Source organism: Cuculus canorus, chromosome 7 (genome assembly GCF_017976375.1).
Source record: "Cuculus canorus isolate bCucCan1 chromosome 7, bCucCan1.pri, whole genome shotgun sequence".
NCBI classification, from domain to species: Eukaryota; Metazoa; Chordata; class Aves; order Cuculiformes; family Cuculidae; genus Cuculus; species Cuculus canorus.
Genome location: NC_071407.1, coordinates 22,444,214 through 22,456,622, shown reverse-complemented (window position 1 = coordinate 22,456,622; position 12,409 = coordinate 22,444,214).

Below are 12,409 nucleotides of genomic sequence, written 5' to 3'. Positions count from 1 at the left end.
CAATGCCTGAGCCGCCGCGCCAGGCGCCCCGCGCCACCACCCAGCGCTATGAACCACGGAAGGCGCGGGTGTAGATGCTGAAGACCCCCAGCTTAGGGGGGCGCGGGGATGCAGGCGTCGAGCGGGGCAGCCCCGAGGGGTCCTGCGGAGAGGGCGAAGTGAAGGAGACACCGGCCCGCCCGCCCGAGCCGCGAAGGACCCTGGCGCGTCGGGGCTGCTGTGCAGCGCCTGACTCGACACGCCAGGCGCCACGAAGGGTGGCGGCACACCAGTGGGGAGGCAGGCACGGAACGGGGCAGCGCCAAGGGGTCCTGCGGGGAGGGCGGTGGTGGGAGGCCAGGCCGCCTGGAGGAGGGTGCGGCCTGTGCTGCCTGGGGAGCGGCGTAGGGGGACGGGGGAGCCGCGGGGCCTGGTCCTCGACGGCCCCACCCAAGGAGGTTTTCTCTTTAGGAGTCACAGAATGGTTTGGGCTGGAAGGGATCTCAAAGTCCATCTAGTTCCATCCCCTGCCCTGGGCAGGGACACCTGCCACTGGATCTAGTTGCGCCAAGCCTCATCCCACCTGGCCCTAAACACCTTCAAGGATGGGCAGCCACGGCTCCTCTGGGCAACCTGTGCCAGTGCCTCCCACCCACACAGGAAAGCATTTTTCACTAAGATCGCACTTCAGTCTCCTTTCTTGCAGTTTAAAAACGTTCCCCCTTGTCCTATCCCTGCAATCCCTGATCAAGAGCCCCTTCCTGGCTTTCCTGAAGCCCATTTCAGTATTGGAAGCTGCTTTAAGGTCCTTCAGGCTGAACAATCCAATATGACTCCTTGGAGAAGAGTCAAACATCTGTTTGGCAGCAGTTGCTATAATGCTTGGCAGCAGGGATCCCTGAGTCACCATTGCATATCAGACCAAGGTGCTGCAGGACCATCATTTCTGATACTCCTTGTTCTTCTTGCTTACTTCAACTATGATATGGTCAAAATTCCTCAAGAAAGTAAAAGTGATTTACAAATACAAACCATATTTGCATAGTATGGAAAATACATCCTTTCATCCAATGCTACCAGTTCACCATGGTACAACAGTACTTTTCCAGGTTATTAAATCATAGAATCGCTAGGTTGGAAAAGACCTTTGAGATCATCAAGTTACCTTCCTGCAACTAAATCATATCCCTAAGCACTTCATATACCTGTCCTTCAGTGAAGAAGTCCAACCTGAACCTCCCCTGACACAGCTTAAGGCCCTTTCCTCTTGTCCTATCACCTGTCACTTGGGAAAAGAGACCAACACCCACCTCTCCACAACCTCCTTTCAGGCAGTTGTAGACAGTTATGAAGTCTCCCCTCAGCCTCCTCCAGGCTAAGCAACCCCAGGTCCCTCAGCTGCTCCTCATAAGACTTGTTCTCCAGCCCCTTCACCAACTTAATTGCCCTTCTCTGGACACGCTCCAGGACCTCAATGTCTTTCTTGTAGTGAGGGGCCCAAAACTGAATACAGTATCTGAGGTGCGGCCTCACCACTGAGTATAGAGAGAACAAGGCCAGTCAGCACCTGATCATTATATGAAAAGATAAACTTCTGATATTTTTCTTCATGTAAGTGCAATACTTTCACATTGGAAGACCCAACACATCAGGAAGTTTCATTTTGATGTCTTTAAATAAGACAGCTTGGCGTTCCCCAGAGGGATTTGTATTGATGAAGGAAAACCACATGCTGAAAGAATAAACAGCAGTAAAAAAAAGAACACTGGTGTATCTGATTGTACAGGGGAACATACATAAGGAATAAATAGAGGGCTGATTAAGTAAAAGTAGATGGTGGCAAAAGTTGTTAATTATTTAAAGGCATGCATTTATTATTCATATCCACAGTGTAAATTCACTCTGAATAGAAATTCAGTTACTTACAAGACATCAGCTTTTCGCCTTTTTTTCCTTTTAAAGATTAACATTTTAGTCATGGCTCAGCTTTATTTTTAGCAACTCAGGAAAGAAATTGCTGCCCCACCCTGAGCAAAATAATGCAATGAATCACTTGCTTTGTGAGACAAAGCAGAGACATAATCCGAGACCGACAACCGCACACAAACCCCTCTGCATTAACATTCCAGGCTTCTGCAGTGACAGCCTCTGCCTGTCAGTGTTTTTCACTTTCACTCTGCCCATTCGTCACTCATACAGCCATGCTTCATTCCTCACAACAGATCTGCTAGAGCCTAGAGCACCAAGAATGGCACAACTTCAGACTTACAAGAGCAAGCCATCCAGACCTTTCTTCTTGGCGCTTCATACCATTCAGTGCAGACATGTCCTGTGCAGGCGCACTCACTCTAAATACGCTGGCTGGGTTTGCACTGAAACTAAACAGCTCTCAGGTTTTGTACCACTTGCAGTTTAACTGCTAGCACTTCTTATGAACACAGCCACGTGTATCCATAACTCTCATCACAGTTGTATGGTTTACCAGTGCCACTTGTGCAAATAAACGCCCCATCCTTCACTACATAAGTTTACTGCCGTTTGAACACAAACTCTGCTTATGTCTCCATATATTATAATCACAATTACTGAAGTAATGTATGTGACCAACAAAAAGAGAGCAAATGGCCACAGCGCCAGTGTCCAAACAGCTTAGATAAGTTTATGTTCACTTCTAATGCCAGCCTGAAGTCATTGTCTGCTCTTGCCTCCAGATGCAGACCTTCAGATTGAAGTTTAAGTGGAGAAGAAACCTTAGGGGATGTCTAGCAATGAACAAGCAAATTAGGACTCCTCATTCTGAAACCATTTGACCCAAGGGATATAGCAGAGATTACAAAAGTATAACCAGAAGATAGTTCAAGCTGGAAGGAAACACGTTCAGAACTAGCAAAGGCAAGGGTTTTTTTTCCACCAAAGTAGTGCCATTCAGTGGAATGATGAGCCACAAGAAGCTAAATGTTTCTGGGGGCTCCAGGGGAAGCTAGACAGGTTTGTGGAAGAGAAATCCAGTGAAGGTTACTAATCCATTCAGCCATTACACATCAGTATGGCCTCTTTGGGGTCAGAAAATCCTTAAGCTGTACATGGAAATTTAAGCTTACTCTGTTCTCACAGGTTTTTTTTAGATGTATGTTGCCTAAACCGTTGCTTAATTAATAATCTCAAAGACAAGACTATTAGGCTAGCTACACCTTTTTTCTGATACCATACAACTGCCCTTACGCAAACTGGACATCTGGGAAGCCCTAAGAGAGCAACCTGAGCAGAAGAGGCCTGTTCCCTCAGCTTCTCTTAGGCTAACAGACTCAATGCCTCCTTGTTCCCAACTCCCACCAACCAGTTTTAAGCAGCCTTCTTTCAGTTTAGCTTAAACAATCAGGAGGAGGTTTAGCTCAAACCAGATTGTAAGGTACACTGACAAGAACAGGTCCACACAGAAGCCAACTCAGTTAAATCGTCATCTGACACAGACAATCCCTTAGCCCAGAGAAACACCAACAAATATTAGCCTGCGATTTTAGAGCTGAGAAGGCAAACAGAAAGCAAATTTGAGAAAACCAACAAGGGAACTGATTTGTTTGCAGGCCCTACTAAGGCTAACAGAGCCAAAGATCACCTTACAGCTGCATAGCTAAGAAAAGATGATTGCCCATAGCCCTACAGTCAAAGCAAACTAAACCCCCCGTCCTTGTCATTTTGGTCCGGGGAGACACTACATACGCTTCTAGTACGTGGTCAAAGCTAAAGCAGCCTATTCCCAAGTAAACAGGAAGAAAGATGCAGAAAAGGTTCTGTTAGAGCATGAGGAGAAACTGAAATGAAAACCAACCCATGCAGAAGAGCCCATGCTTCTTCCTTCTGGATTTATTTTTTCTTGAATGTAAATGCTTTTCCTTCTTTTTTCTTCCTGTTGCAGTGTCCATTACGTCAGGATTTGGGGTTTTTTTTGTTATCCTCAGTAGCCCAAGGAATAAACAACTTTTTACCAAAGCTAACTACTACCTGATAGGCTCACAAACCATATCTCCTGACACTCTGAAGTCAGTAAATTAATAAGCTTCATTCCTTGGGGAGATACCTCCTTGAAAGGGAGGGGCAATTGAGTAATCAAGTGCAGATTTGGAAGCAAAACAGAATCATTCATGCAAAACTCACTGAAGAACTCAGAGAAATATCTCCAGTGTTCCTAAATCACTTACGGGGAGCAATAGGTTTGAGTGATTGGTGCAGCAGTTCTCACCTGAAAGAAATATGAGGCTGATGACTCATTTCTGCTGTGCTGGTGACATTTCTGCTTCTGGTGCAGGCTGTAGCTATTCCTGTGTCAGATGGATGCATGGCACTTGGTTGTAGAGGTGACAACTTTATCAATTATCTCAAGTTGTTCACAAGGTGAATGAGGGTTTCATGCCACAGAAAACTCAGTGCATTTTACACCAGAGGAATTACATCTCAGAGCAACAAAGCCTGTGAGACTTTGCTCACCCAGATGGAAACAATTTGGTTGCCTTTGTGCGACTGATTGCTTCTCTCCTTGTGAAGCTTGACCGGTGAGGGGCACAGGTGGCCAGGACGCTGAACAGTGGTTGAATAGCCACATCTGTCACTGAAGCCACTCTGGGGTTAAGACTAAATTCTGTAATTAACACTGTGAAGGTGGGGGGTGGGAAGCAAAGCTGAGTCGAGGAAGAGAAGGAGGAGCACTTGGAGGGCTGTGCCCAAGCTATTGCAAGTTATGGAGGAATAGACAGCAGTTTGCCACAAGGCGAATCCTTTCCCAAGAAAAAAAGTGTGTTTCTCTGACATTGTAATCTTTTACATGATTTATAGGGTGTCCTTTTTACGCTCAGAGTGTTCTGATGATGGTCTTTACTATAAACTGCTCTGGATGCACAGCTTCAAACCTGAAAGTGTCTCTATAGCATCAGCCCCTTTTGTTGGTAATTTTGTTTTCCAGGGACAAAAGTTTCTTTTTCAACAAATGAACAATGTAAAAATCTTAATAGTATTTGCTCTCATTCCAACCTGCACTTCAAGCAATTTCTTCCTGAAGGTAAACCTTCCTTAAGGTCATCTCTCTTTCTAGGGTTTCTGGTTGTAGTGGGCTTTACAAGCATAGCAAGGAGGCCATTAGCCATAGTCCAGCCGCAGGGGTTTCAGGCTGCTGTAACCTGACCTCATGCCCCAAATGGCCTCAGCCTTTGAGGAAGCGGCAGCCGGGGACAGGCTGGCTGAGGTCTGGCATTGGTGCGTGCCTTGGCTCCTGGTGGTGAATGCCACCAGTTCTTCTGAGAAGGTAAAGCAGGTTGACTTGAGGGACATGGGCCTTTAAACAAGTGAAACCCACCAGATTTCTGGAAGCAGATGTGTTAGGGTTGTAGGTTGGTGGTGCCGAGCAACACAATGAGGCTGAATTGGTCAGCGAGGCCCCACACCACGCTGCAGGGGTCGTGCTTTGGTTATGAGTGCACCATCCGGCTGCAGTGGCCAGTTGCGATGTCAGTGACCCCTGAGTGAGCTCAAGACCAGCCATCACCCAGCTTGAAAAAGTGGAGGGTGGTGTGAACATCATAGAATGATTTGATTTGGAAGGGACCTTAAGGAATCATCCAATTCCAACCTCCCTGCCATGGGCAGGGACACCTCCCACTGGATCAGGTTGCTCAGAGCCTCATCCAAAGCCTTATCCTGTAGACATATAGGAATGAAGTGCCTGCTGTGTGCATCTGCTCTGTTCTTCAGCCCAAGCAGTCAGGACACTTTGATGAACAATTAATTCCCTGGCTGCTGCCTTTCAGGAGCACAGGCAGTGGAGGGCAGGCTTGCCTGGCTGTGTGAGCACAGCCAGCTTGGGTTGTACAAGCAAAACTGAGCTACAGATGCTGGGATAGAGCCAAGAGTTTCAAAAAAGGAGAGCTGGGGAAAATGGGGAAGGTAAGGGCGGGGGGGGGGGGGGGGCGGTTTGTTTCTACCACGGTTTGTAAAATCAAACTGACATCCAGTATTATGTGGAGCATTCGTAGTTAGCTCCTGCATCCCCCAGCAGCACATCCCACGGGGAAACAGGCAATGTAGACAGAGTTGACCTAAACCTGATTGATCTATGAACAGCTCAAGTTTCACCAAAGCAATCTGACACAGCTGGTTACCTGGGAGGAGAGGCTTATCTTGATCGGACAAACCTGTTATAAAACCTACAAGAAGTGATTTATCTACAGATCTATTTTGACAGCTCTCATAATAGCAAATACAAAAGTTGTTAATGAATCACCTTTCCTGCCAGTGTGATTTCCTTGGAAAACTGCAGAGACCGCACCCTCATGTGGCATGTGCATGTGTGAAGGGAAAAATGTTCGTAGATTCCTCAGTCCTTCAAGGATTTGCCTTTTTGTCTGAATACAAGATGTTAGAACACAGAAAAAGACCCGTGGGATGATCTACTCTCTTTCTACAGCAGATTTTCCCTCTTTCACAGCAATTTGACTGTGTACATGTACGGTCCTGTTCTAGATAGTTGCCAGGTGCTCAGTGAAGGTCTCAGTGCTACAGAGCTGATGGCAGTGATTCATATAATTAGGTTTACCTAATGACTCTCAGTAAAATTTCATATTTTACTAATACATTAGTTCATTGACTCCTTTTTATTTACTCAGAGTGGACATTCTAGTACAGAAATTTGTGTCAGTCTGAATGTTTTTCCAAGAGCTTTGATTGAAATATTCTATCACTCCTCATCAGTTCCCCCACGACACAGGAAAAGCGGAGAAAGGATTTGTGTATATATGTAGTATGTAGAAAACCAAAGGCAAATCAATAGCCATCAGATAATATAATTCTACATCCCCATGGAAAAGTCAAAGTGAAAACAACACAAGTAGTGAACCATCCATCAACCACGCCAGCCAGTGCAGGTTTGAATTGAACTCAGATGCATTTAGATGTGGTAGAAGTAATGCCTGAGTAGGAGCCTATCTATGGATTCAGCTCCTGGTGTAAACCTGTCTTGTGGGCAGGTATTGTATTCTGGAATACAATAAGTTAATTCTGCTGTATAAACCCCAGTCCATTCCTGGTCGGTGTGCACACCACATTGGTGCAGCAGTGCTGCTGTAACTCAGTCAGACCTCATGGCAGCCTACATCTTCCACAGAAGGGAGGAAGAGGAGCAGGTACTGATCTTTCCTCTCTGGTGACCAGTGATAGGACTGGGGGCACAGCAAGAAGATGTGCCAGGGAAGGGTTAGATTGGTCATTAGGAAAAGGTTTTTCATCCAGCTGGTGGTGGAGCACTGGAACAGCCCCCCCCAGGAAGCAGTCAGGGTGTCAAGCCTGACAATATTCCAGAAGCATTTGGACAATGCCCTTGGACACATGAGGTGAATGTTGGGGTTGTTGTATGCAGGGACAAGAGTTGCACTCTATGATCCCTGTGGGTCCCTTCCAACTCAGGACATTCTATGATTCTACGCCATCGCACCAGCCTGTCCCTTTCTTGACAATTCCCATCTGAAGCACTGAGGCAGTGTCTCTTCAGTGCTGGGACAGGGATGGCACCCAAGCAGTCTTTCACATTGCCAGCTGGCCAGAAGCAGATACCAGCCTTCTGCTAATGCTCTGGTTTTCAATCAATGCAACCCACAGCTCGAAGAAACAGCCTGGTTAAGAAAAATACAGAACAACCGAACAGAAGACCACCTTTGTGAAAGACCTGGGCAAAGGAGTCATCTTGAAAATGGCCAGAGGCCTCCAGCAAGACGCGTTCAGCAGAGCCCCTGGCAAACCACTCTTCCTCTCCCTCTGCTGTCTCCTTTTGCTTATTTAGAGGAGCCTGCAATAGAGCAGACACTTCTCTAGGTATTTCCAGTCTCATGACTGATGGCTTCGATTGCTGTCACACCCCTCAGCATGAGCCATGGGCGCTATTTTTAGTAGGCAGGACAGAAATGGAGGCAGAGCCTTCAGCCGAGTACACCACAGCCCTCTGTTACACACAGAGTGAATCACACTTTGGCACCCTCGTTAGAGCATTTGGCTAACAAACTGTTTGCTCTCCTCTTCATAAATTTATCACAAACAGTTCCCCCCATAATACTCTGGAGTCCTGTTTGATCCCAGTGTGGGGATCAGGCACGTACGCCTTGCTGAGTTATTCATGAGGGCACCGTAACTAAGTGATTTCCCCGAGCCACGTTAGCATCTCACCAGAGAAGGCAGAGTGTGCTGAGATCCACCAAAACCTGCTGAGAAGCAAAAGAAGTTGCAAGAATCTCAGCCTCATTAGGGCATCAACTACAATTTAGTTTGGCCTGAGCTGCTATCTGGGGCAAAATAACATTTGTGGGTTCAATAGGAACTGGAGCCAGTCCTTTACGTTTTTATTGCCTTCTCTCTCCATAACTTGGGCTCTTGCTTGTAGGTCAAACTATCACTTCATGCAAACAATTTGAGTGCGCCTCCAAAATCCTCTTGGAGCCCAGGGCTGCCATAACCCTGCTCCTTGGGCAGAACTGCTCACCTTTGATTCCCACCGGAACATGGAGCACAGTTTGTGTTCCCCTAGGAGAACAGAAGGACATCCCTCACCTTACTGCTGGCAGAAGCAGGCACAAAATAGCATTTGTGATGTGTAACAGGTTTTATGCCTGTGTAAACAGTAGCCATATCAGGTTATTGTTCTGTACATATTCAGTGCAACAAGTCCCCAGTATTACAATAAAAAACACTGAGGAATCTTTTACAAAGTGCCATTAGAACACAAAAGTCTTCAACTTTTTAGAATTAAAAAAAAACCCAAAACCACAACCCCCTGACATAATGAGATAATTTGAACGCAAAACCTTAAACTCTAGAGGGAGCCTTTGTGATGAGACTTGTAATGAAGTCACAAAAAACACCAGAATCACAGGGTACAGGTTTATCAGTCCTGTCAGTGCTTCCGTTCGAGCACCAAAGAGATTCCCGGGCAGACACAGGCACTACTTGACTCTTTTTTTTAATTCCAACCTTCATTCTCCCCTTTCATGGGATCTGTCAAACAAATGGCTCTTCCCTATATTTACTGAAGATCCTTCCTCAGTAAGAATAGCAAACTTGTTACCTGCTGCTCCTTTCCTCTTCCTCTCTGCCCATTTCTTTTCAGGGTTATTGCCTCCAATTACAGTATTTCAGAATCTACCTGTGGTTAAGAGACAGAGATTCACTTTTGAGGACTTCATCTAGCGGGGGGGGGGGGGGGGGGGGGGGGAGGGGGGCAGTTACTTGCCTTTTATATTAAATTGAAAAATTGAATTATGTTTCTTTGAAAATAAGCATTCTTTATCCTTTCCAATTCATCCTGCATGCTGTGGTATGCCAGAAATCAGAGCTTGAAAATAATTTCTGAGAAATTAATGAAACTGGTTTTTGATAAATTAATGAAACTGTTAGGGAATAAAACCCTGTTAGTGAATTGGCCATCAATGCTTTGCACAAGTCAAAAGATTACTCTGACCTATGAGTAGTTCTCCTAGTATCAAACTTCAGTACGGTTTTGGCAGCAACGGGAATTATTTTGGTATTTGACAGCTGTTTCACAATCCAAAGAGAACCAGTAATTCACCAGAATTTGTCATAAATCAGTGCCAAAATAAAAAGCAAACTAGGCAGACTGAAGACCACAGCTGTAACCTTTAATTACTGCATCACCCGGAACTGTTAACTCTCCAAAACAGTTTGAAGTACATGCACATACTTGTAACAGATCTGTGTTGTATGTACCAGCTGGGTTTTGTCAGCATTACTGATTCCCATATTGGAGGAAGAGCTCGTAACAACATCACAGCTGTGCTTTCAGAAATCACTTTCAGTTGGTCCAAAGTGAGCTGTGAAAATACACTTGGTCTCTGTGAATGACACTGACAGCTCTGTGAAAGATGAACAATTCAATAGACATTTTGAGTGATGAACAGTAAATGAGACTGAGACCTGCACGTTTCATAGGTAAAAATAAACTGCTTTCTTAGGGGACTTCACTGAAAAGAGGGAGAGGATGCAATGATAGAACAGTGTGCAGATCCTAAAGGTGTTTTACTGTCAGTCATTTAATTAATTAGGGGAGTAGCATTTTAACATCAATCTTCAGCACACCTGCATCGATTCCATTTCATTTCTTCATTACAAACAGGAAGCGTTCTTCCTGTCTTTGGCTGTAGCCATAACACTGAAAAATGTAAGTTATCCTGGGGGAAAGGGGAAGTTTTATTCCACGTTCCCATCTTTAAGCAGCATCGTCGCATATCCTGGGGAGTGGGCAGCTGTTTTCCCCAATTGGTTTTACAACACGCAAAGCGCATACTTGTTTCAAGCTGCTTGGAACACCATCTGCTGCTTTGAGAATATTGGGGCAAAGGCCACAGCAAGTACTCCGCAACTGGTACTGTGAACCTCATTGCTTTTGCTTTCCCTTCTTCCTTGTAAATAATTTCTTTTTCTTTTTATTTCCTCCTTGTAAAATTATTTCTTTTGCTTCCCCTTCTTCCTTTTGTAAATTATTTATTTTTCTGTCTCTTTTTCGTTCATCACTCAAATTATTTCAAAGAGGCACCTGGGACCTTATTGCTTTTGCTTTCCTTTCTTCCTTGTAAATCAGGGTTTTTTGAGAAAGGCCCATTGCCACCCAAATTTGTCTTTTTTAATCCAGTCATTAACAACTGATTTTAAAAAAACCCTACCACCACCACAATGAAGAAGGTCTCCCTATCCAGGATTCTTTCCCTAAATGACCAGATTGATTAAGGTTTTATAATGCAGATGGAGGTAAACAATTTCTATCAGTCGAGTACGCTACATTTACCTGGCTCACACCAATCAGAGTGTTTTAGCTGGATTAAGGTTACAAAAAAATATTTCAAAATGGCCATTTACAAATAGGAACACACACCTCCGGGGCACACAGCATACCTAGTATCCTGTTGAGGTTTCCCCATCCTTTCACTTACTAGATGACTGAAATCCACAACTGAAAGTACGCACAAGCCCAACATCCAACCTCATTAGAAGAGCAAGTTTTCTGAAGTTGACTTCACTCTTTCACAGCTTTTCCAACAGTTTTTATAGGCTGTCGATTCACTGTAACGCTATTCACCACCAGCACCTAGAGACACTAAAGCTACTCCAAGCGGAGCCTTTGTCCTACTTACAATCATAGAATGGTTTGGGTTGGAAAAGACATGGAAGCCCAATCAGTTCCAACGCCCATGCCACGGGCAGGGACACCTTCCATTGAATCAGGTTGCTCCAAGCTCCATCCAGGTGGGGTCTCACGAGAGCGGAGTAGAGATCTCACAAGACCGAACATGTTTTCTAACTTTTGAATAACAAAAATATTTAAGTGATTTGTGAAAACAATTTACAACTGGCAAAACCATCAGGCACACTGATGTACGCATTAGGCAGCATGCGTTTTCACACTGGTAAAACAGAGCTTTGGAGAAAAACAACTCTAAAACCTAGATTACTCAGGTAGATTCTATGGTCACAACACCAACAGAGACAATTCGCCATCATCTTACACATAAAATAAATAAAACATTTTTCATCTTTCAAATATTTTATTTTAGTACTTTTAAATATGTTTTAATACAACAAAGATATAAAACAATATATTAATTCAATCTGAGTTTAGAATCAAAACAATATTTACTTATTTACAATACTCACTTTAAACTGCACCAGATACTCTCTAGCCACTAGGTAATACTGTTTGCTCTTTTGGAACACGATTGAAGTAATTGAAGTGTGAAAAGCCACATTTCTAAAACCCTACTATGTGAAAAACCATGTAAAATGCAGTCTGGGGTTTCTCATATATGACAAATTTCTCATATTTAACAAAACTGAGTTGAAAAAGAACAACTAAGTCATGATTAAGTCCTTATAACCACACTGTCACTGGGCTCACAGGTCAGGTTATTGTGCTCCACATTTATCATCCTATGTTCTTGCACACCTACCACAGCCTGGCTTTAAAAACGTGCATGTCACTGAGTTATGGGCATAATACTCACTGCAAACTTCTCAATATAAATATGCAAGAATCTGCTTTATGGAAAGTTCTCTATTCACAATACTATAGTGTTCAAGGGGTTGTGAGAGGTTTTGGTGTTTTTCTTCATAGAATGAACAAAACATCGGTAGGTTCACACCAAAGGTCTTCCCCCCAATACTGTTTCCATTAGACAGCCACAAAGATGCACCAGAAATAGGAATCTGCATGAACCATCAGTGCTCTATCTATTAACCTGTGATTGATGAAGTCTACATGCACAAACCACTTTGGAGGATAAGCTGTCTCACCACTAGATAGTCTGCCAAATGTATTTCCATCTTGACAAGACTGTGTTGGGTTTTGTAGTTAAAGGTCAAGTTTTAATAAAACTTGATCAGTAAAAGA